Source organism: Mytilus californianus, unplaced genomic scaffold, assembly GCF_021869535.1.
Source record: "Mytilus californianus isolate M0D057914Y unplaced genomic scaffold, xbMytCali1.0.p SCAF_13, whole genome shotgun sequence".
In the NCBI taxonomy this organism is placed as follows: domain Eukaryota; kingdom Metazoa; phylum Mollusca; class Bivalvia; order Mytilida; family Mytilidae; genus Mytilus; species Mytilus californianus.
In genome coordinates, this window is record NW_026262615.1 from 26,153,233 (window position 1) to 26,168,483 (window position 15,251).

The window sequence follows — 15,251 nt, forward strand, 5'->3', positions numbered from 1 at the left end:
AAACTCCGTTTTTCAGACACTATAAGCAATAGGTCAACTATATATGGTGAATGCAGTGATGGTGAGGTGTACATTTCCAAATGGCAAGTTTCATCTGACTTTGACCTCATTTTCGTGGTTCATTAACATATGTTAAGTGTTTGTGGTTGTTGTGATTTTCTTACCTATTATAAAGCACTAGGACCAAGTATTTCGTGCATGGCATGATTGTATGGTGAATATGTCTGCCTAGCGGTTTCATATGACCTTCGCCTTATTTTCATAGTTCGTTGATAAATGTTAAGTTTTCAAGGTTTTTGTCAGTTTAAAAGATAACATCAGCAATAGGTAAATTATATTTGGTGTATGAAATGACTGTAAGATGTGCACGTCTGCCTGTTAAGGTTCATTTGACCTTGATCTCATTTTCATGGTTCATTGGTCAATGTTACGTTTTTGTGTTTTGATCTGTCTGTTAGGTACACTTATAAATTTGACAACTATATATGGTGAATGAAATGAATGTAAGGTTTATATGTCTCTCTGGTAGGGTTTATCTGACCTTGACAATTTTTATATGGTTCATTGAACAATGTTAAGTTCTCCGGTTTGGTATATCTCTTAGATACTATATGCAAGAAGGGTCACTATATTTGATATATGGAAGCAGTGTAAGGTGTACATGCCTGTCCAGTATGGTTCATCTGACTTGGACTCATTTTCATGATTCATTAGTCAATTTTAGATTTGCATTATTGTGTCTTTTTCGCAGATACTATAAGCAATTGGTCACTATATTTGGTTTTCAGAATTATTATATGGTATACATGCAGTTAAGCAGGATTAATCTGACATTGACCTCATTTGCCTGGATCTTTGATGATGTTAAGTGCACAATGCATTCAATGTATGTGAATTATTCAACAAACCTTTCATATTACAGACTTTCAATATTATTTAAACAAGATAAGTAAAGCAGGTGAGACATTTCAGCGTGTTCACTCTTGTCTTATTACGTCTCCCCTCCAACTTTAGGAGACATTATGTTTCAGTAGTAACTTTTTGTTTTTGTGGTTCTAATCTGATGAGGGGACCTCGGTGGCCGAGTGGTCTAAGTAGTTACTACTGTAATCACTAACCAGTCAACACTGAGGTTGTTAGTTCGAACCCCGCTCGTGCGGGTGCACTCGACTTCAATCTTAATTGACTAGGATTGTCAGTTTTCCTATCGAAGGTCGGTGGTTTTCTCCGGGCACTCCGGCTTCCTCCACCAATAAAAACTGGCCGCCACGAAATAGCCCAAAAGCTGTGCTTAAAAGTGGCGTTAAAACACCAAAAAATCTAATCAAATCTAATCTAATGACCCTTTCAGGGCCCTTGCTTTGTATATTTTTGAATATTGGTTCATTTTCGCAAATTATCCGCTACTTTACAGAAAATACCAATGCCAACTGAAATTTTATGTTAGCTCCAGGGATGGCCTTTGTTAGTCTTGTTTTTTTTTTTTTTTTTAAGTTCATTAATATGTTTTGGAGTTTAATGTGACGTCCATTTTCACTGAACTAGTGCACATTTTTTTTGTTAAGGGGCCAGCTGAAGCCCGCCTCCGAATGCTCGCTGTGTTGAAGACCCATTGGTGACCATGAGCTGTTTTCTACTCTTTGGTCGGTTTGTTGTATCTTTCACACATTCCTATTTCCATTCTCAATTTTACTGAATACTAAATAAATTGAAAAAACAGTGTTAATAATAAAGTGACCCATCAAGAGTAAACAGTCTTTCCTCGGGTGACTGTTCGTATGTTACAATATTAGGTTCGTTATACCATACTCCCTCAAACAGATCCCATTTCTTGACGTCACACAATGTACCGATAAATCGTATCACTTTGAAATATATTTTTACATTTTCCGTATTTATGGGTATTTCTACAGCGTTTTTACTAGTTGGTTTTTTTTCCAGTTCGTCTCCTTTTTCATTATATTCTATGATAATTTTTTACATCCAGTGTCCTTTTGATAAAAAATTGAAATCGAGCACTTGTTACTGGAATAACTTGTTACTTTAAAACCCAAAATTCTCCATCATTATGCAAATACATCATACATTAGAAGAAAGCTATAAATTTTACAATTTTAACTTGCACTATCATTATTATCCAGATTAAACAGATTTGCATTTGCCTTTGTGGTATCATTACTGTCGTTTCATATTAAAAGAACTAAACTCCTTTTATCAAAGGATTTAAGAGTGTTTGAAACTGTTAAAGTAGTACTTAAATAAGATAAAGAAACATAATTTTTCTCAAATAAAATGAAACATCCTATAACTGCATTGCATTTCTGTCAACTCATTTTTGGTTATGCAATTTAACCAAACTTCTGTTTTAAATTTTTTTTTTACCGAAGTTGGTGAAAAATCTTATACTACCTTAAGTTGTATAATCGATCGATGAACGTGATAAAATGTATCATTGTTAAAATATATGCAACGTTAAACATGTTAAAAGGATTTCCGACTTTTTACCGAATTGTTTAAAAAAAACCAATGATAACTTTTAGGATACATTAAATGTATCTTTTATTTATCAGTAACATATTTGCGATAATGTCCCTGAACATGTAAGTATATGACACGTCTTTACCTTCGTTATACATAAAGGCAACAGTAGTATACCGCTGTTCGAAACTCATAAATCGATAGAGATAAAAACAAATCCGGGTTACAAACTAAAACTGAGGGAAACGCATCAAATATAAGAGGAGAACAACGACACAACAAAAACACAACATTAAAATGTAACACACACAGAAACGAACTATAATATAACAATGCATGCGTGCGTCTCGTCCACACAAGACCAACCAGTGACGCTCAGATGAAAAAAGTTTGAAAGCCAAAACAAGTACAAAGCTGAAGAGCACCGAGGACCAAAACTTCCAAAAAGTTGCGCCTAACACGGCCAGGGTTTTCTGCCTGGGACAAGAACATCTTTATTATTTAAACACCTATCGCAGACAAACAAACAAAAGTTAACTTTATTCGTGAGATACACTAAATATTTGATGAAAAGAACAAACAGCCACATTGACAACAAATAAAAGGCAAAGAGTGAAACAAAAATCCACAAAATATAATATGAATACCTTTTTTGGAATCTGGGGTTGAACTTATATCCATTCGTGCAAGTGAAAATGAACCAAATTTTGAAATATGAATAAAGATTACATCTTATGTTATAAATATTCCTGATCTAAAATACTTCATACAATAAATATTTTACTTTCATTAAAAATTCCAAACGATCGTTAATGCAAAGATATGCATGTAAAAAAATCGAACCAGCTGTAAAATGTACACTCCGTCAGACGAAACAAAAGGAAAATAAGTCCCGTTTTTCATTTATTTTTCGAATGAAGATTACTTTGATCAGTGTCAATTTGAAATGAATCGATACAAAGACACAATATGAGTGTTATTTCACCTTTTGAATTTGACATTAGTAATATATAAATGTAATTAATCAATCGCAAGTGATAGAGACGCAGGATATTTTGATACCGGAATTTGAGTTCATGACCAAACGTCAATAGCATGCTTAAGATTCTGACTTTTTTCTAAAAACCTTAATAAATAATGACATAAGAATTTTACCAAATTGTTCGTTGCGACCTGTAGTAATTTAAAACCCTTTGTCAAAAATGTATGGTGTCTTAATTTAGGTGTTTTACTCTCTGCAAAGTTTAGATCCTTGTTTTATACCTTTCAACTGTGGCCAATATCAAAATTGAATTTGACGCTCTATATTCTGACTCTTGCTAGAACTTCTGAACATTTCGGTTTATGCTCATATCGAAATAACAATTATAAGGTTGTTTTTTTTTAATTTAGCATGAGTAGTTTAAAGTCCTTTATAAAATTAATAAGACACTATCCAAAAATACAAATACTGATATTTGACTGAATAATGTCTTATTATTATTAGAAAGGTGTGATTAATAGATTTTTGATAAAACAAATCTTATTCGAGGGGCTAATAGTTTACTGATCGCTTTATAATTTTGAAGATTTTGAAACCAAGAGATCCTCACATTTCAGTCACTTATATGTATGAGTACGGGACACTCACTTTACCATTTACAAACAGATGTGGAAGAAAGTAAGTTAGAAGACCATTTATTTGAGAAAACTCTTTTCATAAGAAAAATCAATATTGATAAAGAAGCATCTCTATACGAGGAAAGAACCCTCTATAAATAAACTCATCATAGATTCTAGGATTAAATTTTGTATTGATGCCAGACGCGAGATTCGTCTACAAAAGACTCATCAGTGACGCTCGAATCCAAACAAGTTAAAAAAGCCAAATAAAGCACGAAGTTGAAGAGCATTGAGGACCAAAATTCCTATAATACTTAAGCTGAACTTTCGAAAATTAGGTAAAGATAAACAAGATGAAGCAATTAAAAAAACTTATTACAAAGAAATTCGGCGTCGGTGTTCCGATACCGCAGGGGAACTGGGTGATGATGAAATGGCACAGAAATTGTTAGCTGCATACGACAATCTGAGAGATCGAGAATTAAGAGCTGACTATCATAACATGGCTAATTACAGTAAAGGATGGCTTTGAAGAGATAGATGGAAATTAATTTTCTTGTCAGAGTTTGAGACTAAGGAACAGAGTGAGACACACCTTGTATCAAACGTTTTGACCGATGCAGCTCGTGGTGTTGCATCAACTACACTCGAACACGCGAATAAATAAAGGAAAGTAAACCGCCAAGTACGTAAAGCTGAAAGTACATATATTAACAGTTTTGACAGTGGAACCGATGTATATAGTTTTAATACAATTGCCACTTTAGATAATTTTGAAGGAAGAAGCGATCCTTTCAGCTTTGACAGCAATGCTGATATAGACAGCTTCAATTTAAATTTTAGTTCTACTACTGAAAAACATCGTTTGACAGGTTTGATAGAAGTGACAACAGTTCCATGACGCTTCAGCAACTGAGACAAATGAGCAGATATGATTTAGATCGAAATTATCGTCCGCAAAGGACTGAATATACTGTAAAGGCAACATACAACCTAACTGAACCATCATGAGAACGGATTCATCTTAGTATAATGACGTATGATTTCCCAGTTATTCCAGTAACAAGTGCTCGATTTCAATTTTTTATCAAAAGGACACTGGATGTCAAAAATGATCATAGAATATAATGAAAAAAGAGATGAACTGAAAGAAAACCAAATAGTTAAAACGCTGAAGAAAAACCCATAAATACGGAAAATGTAAAAATATATTTCAAAGTGATGCGATTTATCGGTACATTGTGTGACGTCAAGAAGTGGGATCGGTTTGAGGGAGTATGGTATAACAAACCTAATATTTTAACATACGAAAAGTCACCCGAGGAAAGACTGTTTACCCTTGATGGGTCCTTTTATTTTTAACACTGTTTGTTCTTGTGAGCGCGTCTTATTCGCAAAATATCGACAATTTTTTTTTCTACCAAATTGAGGTAAAGGTCAAATGTAAATAAATTCATCAAAGATTCCAGGATTGAAATTTTGTATTTTCGTTTACAAAGACTAATCAGTGACGCTCGAATCAAAAAAAGTTAAAAAGGCCAAATAAAGTTCGAAGTTAAAGAGCATTGAGGTAAATTTGATGTTCTAAAATTTGACCTTTTCTATAATGTTATATTGGTACATGATAAACCGTTAGGGTCTTTTGCATTAGGTTAGGAGACGTTTGACCTGACCTAAGTAAACCAGAATAAGTCATATTTGAACAGCTTTTATGAAAAAGTACATAGAAACCAAACATTTTTAAATCGCCATAAAAAAACCTATCATTTCAGACCGGAAGGGATTTTCTGTAAACCGGAAGTAGCTGTTTATCTCCTTATATTTTTGGCAAAAGTATATTGAAACAAAGTTTTGTTTAATCTTTGTGAATAAGTTGTCATATAAAACTATTTACATTACATGTCTATGCATCCTTACCAAACAGAACAAAAATGTTCTTGTTTTAAAAAAATATCAGAATGTTGTAATTCCCGTTTCTTTTTGTTCACTCGTATACATCTTTCTTCTGTAGGTAGCAGTCTAATTTGCACGTGGATGTCATTCACATAGTTCATCAATTAAGTTATGTTCCATAACCACTAATTGTTCCTTTCAGAGAAAAAAAATAATTCTTAAGGTTATCATTTGAGCATTTCAGTAAGATCATGGGATATTATTGTCTTTGTAAATATACATTATTAATTCTAATAGTTTGATAATTATTTTTATGGGTCGTGATTTCAGAAGACTTCAATATATGAATGGGGTGTTTTTGAAATAAGGCTGCACATCTGTACTTAAAAAACTTATGTTGAGACACCCCTCCCTCCGCGGTGAAAATATTTAATAGTAATACTAAAACCATATTGAGGAATGAGGTAGGCTACACATAATATGCATAAACACGTATATATTCATGATATATGAATTTAAGGCGCAGTTATTATATATATTTATATATATAAGTAAGCCGCTTTCCCAAACCAAATGTATTAAGTATGTATGCAAACTATAGTTACCTATAAAATTAACCGGTTGGCGGACGTGAAAGAGAGCATGAATTTATTCTCCGTTCACATTCTCCGTAAAGAAATGCAGTTGTATTTTGTTGTTAACATAATTATTACATTCTTTTGATTTCCGCAATTTTCGATTAATGTAAATATGTATATCATTGATGTGTTTTGTTTTAATCTGTGTTAAAAAGGCGTTTACCATAACGTTAAAAGTGTTTGCACAGAACGTAATAAGTCTTTGCACATAATGTATTAGGTGTCTGCACATAACGTTATATGTGTTTGCATATAACATAAAATGTGTTTGCACATAAAGTCATAGGTATTTGCACATCATGTCAAAGGAATTTCCACATAACGTAAAAGGAGTGTGTACATAATGTAATAGGCATTTGCACACAGCATTTTAGGTGTTTGCACATTATGTAACACGTGTTTGCACATAACGTACCAGTAGATTCACATGACATCTTGAATGTCAACAGAAAGTATCAGTTGTTAGGCAAAACGCATATAAGCTAAATCATGATATATTATATTTTTCGCAGAAAATACATATGTATTAACACAACATAAAGCCATTAAAATATGATATATAATACTTCGTCCTCAGTCAAAATACTTGTTTCAGGTCAATATATCATTGTATCGACCTCATACAAAGGCTATAATTGTATAATATCACAAGATTTTCACAGAACAAAGATGTATCAAAACAAAACATATAAAACATTCAACACAACAATCACATTTGAGACAGGACGCAATTATTAACTGACTTACTTAAAGAAAGAATAGACACAACATAGAGGTAATGTAAAAAAACGGTAAAGGTGGTTGATCATGAAGTTAAGAAGTCTTCACAATATATACAGTAGTTACAACATAATATATGCATATTGCACACAACAAATAATAGCAATGACATATCATACCATTGTTTGACAAAACTAATAATTAATTTGACATTACACAGAGAAGCAGTACTAGTGTCATGAAATAAAGACACTTACACATAACATAAAGAAGAAATGACAGGATGTAAAGACAAAGCGAAAAAACACATTAAATATTTACACTATAAGACAGTTACGGCGTTCCATACTTGGACTTTTATCAGATGTGTAGGTATGATAACTATGTTTTGTAAAACAATAAAACAAATATATATACGGAGAAATATTGTGATGGCCCGACATGAAATGTGGTTTGTCTTTTGGTCGTCTTTCGTCAAAGCATTGTCAGTTTTTCTAGCTAACTATATCATAACGGTTGGGCTCATTTCACGTAATTTGTTTATTTGTAAAAAAAAATTGTATTAACTAGCAGTCATTCCACATCTCGTTATTTCATATTGTTATGAAATACAAATTCTTGACTAGATTATCTAATTGACAACAAACACTTTATACAACTTACCAAGTAAGTACTAAAATGTAACACTTTGCAATAAATATTGATAAATTCCTGCACCATATTTTACTCTTTTAATAGGGAAAATTAAGGAAAGAAAAACGGCGCGTGATATTTTTTTTTTTAAGATTATTACTTTCTAAAAGAAAACTAATTAGAACTTCGAAATGGTGTATTTCAACTTTGCTTAACTTATTTCATCATTTTAGTTATTTGTCCTAGTTAATTGTGCGGATGCCAGATTTATGTAACATATTTCACTATCTTCATAAAGACAAATACGGATATAACATTCAAATTCTCTTAAAAAAACATCTCAAGACAAACTTCTAAATTCTAGTTCCCTCTGATTTTCATTATTATCGATACAATTGTCATACATGTACATCCTGAATAAATCAATTTAAAACTTCTAAAACGTTTCCCGTAAGAGCGTAATCTTTCATTCTTCTCTATCTGTGTTGATGCACCATTGTATCTATATCTTATCCCTTATGACCATGAAATTTTCCTCCAATGTGTCGTGGCTTTCTATTGGCTTCTTTTTTTTCAGTTAATCGATTTTCTCAAAATTCTCAGATAATCCCGGATTATCTCAGAATTTTCAGATAATCGCGGATTATCTCAGAATTTTCAGATAATCCCGGATTTTCTCCAGTTAATTATTTATCTAATTTTGTGAGGAATATAATGAATTATCTCAAATATGCATTAAGCTGAGAAAATCCCGGTTTATCTTAAAATTCTGAGATAAACCGGGATTATCTGAAAAAAATCGAGATAATCACGGTTTATCTGAGCTTAATGTAAAATAGTGAGATAATCCTTGTTTATCTGAGATAATCCTAGTGTATCTGAGATAATCTAAGATTAATTAATAAAAGTGTTTCAGGCGTGCCATAGCGATGTAGAGTGCGTAATCGTGACATCTTCAGCACTCTCGAATAATCAACAATCTTAAGAAGAGTTCTCAAAACAAAACGACCATCATCTTTTGTTGTGGAGATGGGGGTGTGAACATATATGTGTTCCACATAATACTAGTTCCCTATGGAACAAAACAATGAACAATAAAAGTTCTTGGGAAAAACATTACATAATATTATTTCCACCCTCACATGATATTTTATTGAAACTAAAACATCATATGGTTTCATAATACTGGTCCACCGAGTGTCATGTGTCATGATTACATAACAAAAATTCCTGAAACGTTTAGCAGAGTACAATCAACATCATTCAATTATTTTATTAAAACTTAGTAAACTGTTAGTCCAAGTCTTTAAAAATATTCATTTGCAAGGTGAATGGAGAATATCACAGATTAAATTAAAAAAATCAGTCTATAACATCCTCGTATACATCCTATAATGAATTTTGCCCAACTTAGTACATTTTGGCATGTTTTCACTCCTGTAAACCTTTTTTAACATATTTATATGACTGATTCTGATTGTCAATGAATCATATAGCTTTGACAGGTTGATGTTGATATTGTTTAATAAAAAGAATTTGTGTTTAATGATACATGTTACCACTATTTAATGTTGTTCTTGGTACTTTCAATTTCAAAACATAGTCCAAAATATTTAGTCCAAAGAACTTTTAATATGTAACAAAAGTTCAGCTTTCGTTATGTAATATTTTATCCTCTGTAAAGAAAACGTTGGAGAAAATATTACGTGAGGAAAGTTCCCAGTAGATAATAGTAAAACTGCTGTTCTTTAATAATTTACTGCATCAGTTTTTTGAGAGAAGTCAATGCTTATTTCACTTCTCCCCCATTTCAAAGAAATCAGATCTTTTTTTAAATATTTCTGTTTTGGGGAGGGGGATGATTTGGAGTTTATACAATTTATCTCCCTATACCCTGTCCCGACAATAGTTAAATTGGTCTGTGCCAAACAGACACATAAATTTGAAGACAAAACTTAAAATTGAGAATGGAAATGGGGAATGTGTCAAAGAGACAACAACCCGACCATAGAACAGACAACAGCAGAAGGTCACCAACAGGTCTTCAATGCAGCGAGAAACTCCCGCACCCGGAGGCGTTAATTCATTTCCATTTGATGTTCAATTTAAGAACGTGTAATTCTAGTTTACTTGTGTGAACTTGTGTACATATAATGACGGTAGGTGTACAAATGAGATATCATTTAACGTGAAAACAACTTTATTTACACGAACATGACACATTTTGCGATCATATCAATAGCATTCAACGTTTGTAGTCACATTTGACTAAACTCATTGTAATATAAGTGTACTCAAAACGTCAAATAAACTAAATTTCATTCACTATGACACACATCAATGTTTACACGAGGTCTTAATCATTTTTTAATTACAGACAATCGAGAGTCAATGCATCCCTTGTATAATTTAAAGGTATATAAACATTCTTAACAAAAGGTAGGTATGTTATAATGAATATTGATAGGAGACACTTCTATTGAATAAAAAGGATTATTAGAAGTTATACACCAATGCAATTTAATTTTATACATGTGAAGCAGGTCAGTGACTAAAAGTTCCTTGAATTCGTAGGTACATACATATATTACTTCAAGTTGCAATTATGTCATGTTTATTCAGCATGGCAAAACCATGACATCACAAGACATCAAATCAAATAAACAGAAACAAAACCAATCAGTTATATTGCGCAAGAATGGACGCAAGCTTGAATTTAACCCTTCCCCCAAAAAAAGATATCGGTCAGATAAATGACATTATTTGGTAAATTTGATATTTGAGTGTGACTTATATTTTCAATTGAACTTTTGTTTACAATTCAATTTTAATGGGTTGAAAATATATCAAGTAACATTAAAAACAATAAATCTAGTAACAAATAGAGGCGCCAAAAGGAATTCTCTAATAATGATAAGTGTACGCAGCATATACTAATATACTAATATATTGTAGACAAAAAAAGTTTGGTATATTTTTAGTCGAAACTATAACAGGTGATCTTAATATGTCTTTTGTTTGCGTATTAAACAATGAGATTACCATCAAATTATGACAGTAAGTGTTAGATTTATTTATCGGTTATGCTATGTCTATTATTCACTGCATTCGTATATTTCAGCTGTAAGACTTACAATATTTGCAAATGTGTTCCTGTGCTTAGGTCGATTTAAATTTGCAATATGATGTAACTTTTGCTCTGTGAAATAAATCTAGCTGTCAATTGGAGCTGATGAATTTCAATATGACCCATTCCTTTCTTTTTTTAAAGTGCATACAGGGGTTTATTGTAATATGTAAAAACCCAATAACTGTTTTTATCATAACAAAAAAGATATGAAAGACCATACGTACCGCCATCAAATTGTAAATTTCATTGACAATGTCATTTGGATTATCTTTTATTTGTCTTTTTTATTATTTAATGTTTTTGTTTGTTGCATAAACAGAATAAGAAAAGACCAGTTCAATATCGCCAGAGCTTCCGTATTTGCTAGCGAATACCATGGCAGATGGGGGATATCATGTTAACAAATAACCCTATGAATTATTGTTATTCGAAAAGAACAAATTTATGGTTATTTTTTTATATATTACGACTCCTACAACTGCTCTAACTGAAATATTTAGGATAAAACCATATTTGAAGTTAGAGCGAATGACGTAAAAATTCCATGAACCTGTACTTTTAAGGACGTCATCAATAAAAAAAACTCCGCATAAACGTCATAAATCAAGCGATGAATAGGCCTACGGACAGTGACTGTACATCAGAAATGAGTATACGGTCAATGCAATTTAACTGCACAGCTGCAGTATTTATAACCATTATATAAACACAGACAATCAAAAACTCCATATGGAACCCGAGTACAATGAAAATTCTAAGGTCAAGATGGAAGCATAAAACATTCGGTGGAATTAGACAATTATATCATGTTGACAAGGGATAACGGTTCTGGAAATTTGTTTACCGATATTTTTGGCAAATACCCCTTGTAAGCATGATATTTTGTATAATATATAAAAACACAATAACAGTTTTTTTTCATAACAAAAAAGATATGGAAGACCATACGGTTCGCCATCAAACAAGCCTGTCTGTTCAGTAAGAAAATACCTTTTCAATACAGCCAGTGCTTCCGTATTTGTTTATATAGTGGAGTGCATTTTGACAGTACATTTAACGTTACTTTTACACTAAAACTAAGGTCTCATTTCTTGCGTGAACATTTTTGTATAAGGTTATTTTTGCTATTGATTGAGTAAGTTTTATTATGTAAGATAATTCAATGATTTTCTTATGTTATATTTTACCTGGTAAAGGTTATCTGAAAGTTTTCTGCCATGCCATAGGAAATCGATTTTCCATTGTTAGTGTGCATTGGTGTAATACCAATATTTGTATTGGAACAATCTTACTTATCGTATGTATTGAACTTGATATATGTTTACCCTTTCAACGTCGTATACCATAAATTCAAAATGGAGGAATGTTAACTTAAGTAAGTAACGTTAAAAAATATTTTTTATAGAAACGATAAAAAAAAACTGTGATAATATGTATATACACCTGATGGTTGAAAATAAAATGCAAGTGGGGATATGGATAATTCCTCTTGACTCAATTCCTTAGAATCATCTGAATTTATTTCAAGAATATTTTTGTCAAAATGTAATTTTCATAAAAATATAGGACGTGAGCTGGATTTAAGGGGTTATTTTTAAAAAGATTCTGAAAACTTAATATTTTGATAACAATAGTATATTACACATAAACCCACTTTGATTTTAATCCTGTGTATATAGCAATTATGTTTTAGCAGAACACGAAATAAGGAATTAAACAGCAGGAAGGTTAATCTCCCAAATCGACAATAGATTTTAAGTTTTATTTTTAGTTGCCTCTGTCGTTAATCCAGGTATCTATGATGAATTTAGTTATTGAATTGAAAATGTGGTTGTAACTGTCCTCCGTTTAGTTAAAGTTTGAAGATTTCAGCTATTCCGTTTATGACGTGTTGTTCAAAATGCTCAAAGTGAAAATGGAACTTTTGTTCAACATTGTGTGTATCTTACATTACCGCATTCTCTTGTACAAGCGCGTCCTTGTGTCTCCATCAAAATAAGACGTGGAATATATGAGACGACAACGATTTTGATTAACTTCCCAAAGTACAAAACATTAAAATATGTTAAAGAACAACACTTCACAGGGTCGTGACTTGTTACAAATGCAAGATACTATGGTTAGGATAAAATATCACCTTTTACAATTTAAATCTACCAGACAAGGGGATACATATTTGAACAATGACACAACCAAATCTTAGATTGCCTATACTGCCAAGTTTTTAATCATATGCTAACACACTGAAATCTTCCGTTATGAACCTATCGCATACAGTTATTCCAAGTGTAATCATATGTCCACTGATTGTGAGAAAAGAAGATTAGATTCTGACTACTTTTAGAATAGAAGGAAAAACGTCCCACTAATGCATTCATGCATGCCATCAGATCTACATTAAATCTGAAAACCTTATCAAGGATCATCAATTCCTTTTAATCTCTAAATTTTATATGCAATTAACCCTGCAGTTCAAGAGGTGGGAATATTTGAAAATTTATACAAATTAGAAGCAAAGCCGGCCAGTTGCGACAATGGTTTATATCCGATCAAAACTAAATGATAACGTATGTTGAGACTCTTCAACTCATCTTCCCTATTAGATTAGTATGATTTAAACACTTTTGAACCTTCGATTTATAGTGTCTGCATAGGTATGCTGTGCTAGCAACGCCAACATATAAACTAGCGGATTTGGTTTAAGTTTGAATGTTTTAGGATCATCTTTTAATCAAACCTCTTAAACTCTAAAACATCAACTTTTTATTTACAAAGACAACACAAATCAAAATTAAAAGCAAAAAAAAAAAAATGTATGTCTGATGGTTCTAAAATTTATATTTTAGGACAGCTAGCCTGATATTTGATGTACCTTGGAAACATCTGAACAAAATGTATAAGCAAATTATATTCTGACTATTTATTGTTCTTCATTCATCCATAGTTTTTCTTCCTGGTTCTGACATATTGTACTTCAAGAATCACGGATTGCTCCAGATGGTTTTGTTTTCCTTTCAATCGGAACCAAATGATGTTTGTAGCGAATTTGCCATGCATGCTGCAGTCTTGTAATTGACTATTTGGTAGGCGTGCATACAAAACAGCTGATCTTTAAATATGTTTAAATAAAATGCTTCATAGAAAAAAATCAATGTTCATATCATGAACGGATTCATATGATTTAATTTAAATATACACAGCGACACCAACATTTACGAATTTTAACAGTTATGAAACCTGGAACATGTGGAAGTAAAAATCTCTTTTCTCCTTTCTGTTGTTGTATTTACTATTCTGTATTACTTGCTGTACACAAGATACATATAATGGCAATTTTGTATTTGATACTTATATTGTCAGCTGGCAATTCCGCTAGGGCGAGCTGATATTTGAGCTGATGAAGTCAGTATCAGAAACTAAAATGCCATTCTTCTTTTTATCGTCAATTTGTCTTAACTATATGTTTTTTCGATTGCGAATATCAAGTAAAATGAATTTGTAAGTTAAAAAACTTTGACGCTTACAAAACGTGACATTACTGCAGTGATACATGACGTCATCGCCTAATATTTTCAAGTATCAAGTCCTATTCATTATCTAAAAAATATAACATGTATAAGGCCCAAAGGGAAAATGTACAAATTGCTGATAAACCAAGGTAGTTGTTTGAATTCAGCATAAACTTTACAGAAACAGAAATCATTGAGTTCAGAAAAAAAATACAATAAAAGTATTATTTCACTAATATGACATACAGATGGGCGACGGACGCAAAGTAATGACACTTTTTAACTAGGCACTGATGAGAAGCTCAAACTGTAATTTGAAAGATGGGATATTGTGTAGAACTGTATAATGCATAATTGATTATCAACACAATGTTACACAGTATTCGTCTTAATTAATTGCTAACTATAACATGTATAAGAATAATTTGTTTTCCAGAACCAGTAACTTGCAAGGTCCTTGTGTTTGTAGATTAAATGGCTACTCAGACTCCAACACCAATAAAAAGCTCAATTCCGGTTGATTTAGAGAGAAGAATACGTGAAATGCAACATCCGTCATGTAAGATGATTTGAAGTTTTAAATGTCTCATTTGTGCATCTTTAGTCTTTTTAAAAAAAAATATCAATTACATCTACACAAAATTGTGG

General features: G+C 31.9%; 1 protein-coding gene across 1 annotated transcript in view; it reads left to right on the forward strand.

Annotated features, from left to right (window-relative positions):
• LOC127723428 (uncharacterized) overlaps positions 1-15,251 on the forward strand; it is a 102,991-nt gene that overhangs the window by 1,108 nt on the left and 86,632 nt on the right. The gene's annotated exons all lie outside the window — the stretch shown is intronic.